A 1,154-nucleotide genomic window follows, 5' to 3' on the forward strand; every position below is an offset into this window, starting at 1 on the left:
TGCTCACTTGCTCTATGCCCATGTGGAGCGGAGGAATCCCTTTCTGCAACACAGACCTGCCGAAAGATTCCCCCGCCAGGGTCGCAGGATTTCTTCTCTAATTCAGGTGATATTAAACAGGCCAAAATGTCGTTACAACCTACATTCAATAATTTTAATCATTATAAAATGCTCCATTTGGGGGGGGGCACTAGTAACAATTGCAGAAGAAAAGAGCTGGCAAATTCTGTCATCAACGTCATACAATAAGCTGACAATTCCCTTTACGAGGCTGTCACAAAGTGCATGTTAAAATGGACCTCCGTAGAAGAGGATTGAAGTGCCAAGCTGCAGTTGAAAAGTACCTGTTTACTGATGTTTAAAGCTGGCCTGAGCTCGCTCTGGCAGCACGTACACTAAAATTGGACCGATACAGAGATTAGCATGGGCCCCACGCACGAATGACAACGCAAATTTATGAAGCATTGCGTATTTTGAAACTGGAATTTAGATAAAAACTTAAAAAAAAAAAAGAAAAAATTTCCAGTGAGTTAAAAGAGGAAGGAAGGGAGGGAGGGAGGAAAGAAAGAAAGAAGGAAGGAAGGAAGGAAGGAAGGAAGGAAGGAAGAAGGAAGGAAAGAAAGCAAGCAATCAAGCAATCAAGCAAGAAAGAGAAAAAAAAAAAGAAAGGTGGCCTAAGCTTTAGGCTTCGTTTGTTTTGGGGTCTTACTGTTGTTTGTCTTTATAAACAGTGACATGTGCGAAAGAGTAAGTGCCATGGAGCTGTTTAAACACACTCTTTGGTCTCCTTTTCCTTTCTGATGGGCAACAGGGAAAATTACTTTCTATTGCTAGCTGTTGAGATTTCATGGTTGCCACCCCCCCCCCACCTCCCATAAACCATTAATAATTTTTTTGTTAGATTGCATAATTTATAGTATCAGTTGTGAATGCATAATGTAATACTGTATACTGAAGGGTAGTCTTTCTTCAAATAGGTTACTGAAAATGAAATAAATACCTAGATTAAATTTCCATACTAGGGAGAGAGAAATGAAATAATTTGCTGAGTTGCAAAAATATGTAATAGACATTGTGGAGGTAATCTAAATTCTAAAAAATTACCTCATTGTTCTAGTCACGTCAGATGGTTTCATTCTGAAAGCAATCCCTAA

At 39.2% G+C, this 1,154-nt stretch overlaps 1 non-coding gene across 1 annotated transcript; it reads left to right on the forward strand.

Moving 5' to 3' along the window:
- Nucleotides 1-371: 371 nt before the first annotated feature.
- Nucleotides 372-476, forward strand: LOC115940424 (U6 spliceosomal RNA). Its single transcript, XR_004075181.1, has one exon. It is a non-coding gene; the product is annotated as a U6 spliceosomal RNA (small nuclear RNA).
- Nucleotides 477-1,154: the final 678 nt, after the last annotated feature.

The sequence above is a fragment of the Leptonychotes weddellii genome, chromosome 12 (assembly GCF_054177405.1).
Source record: "Leptonychotes weddellii isolate Sample4059 chromosome 12, ASM5417740v2, whole genome shotgun sequence".
In the NCBI taxonomy this organism is placed as follows: Eukaryota; Metazoa; Chordata; class Mammalia; order Carnivora; family Phocidae; genus Leptonychotes; species Leptonychotes weddellii.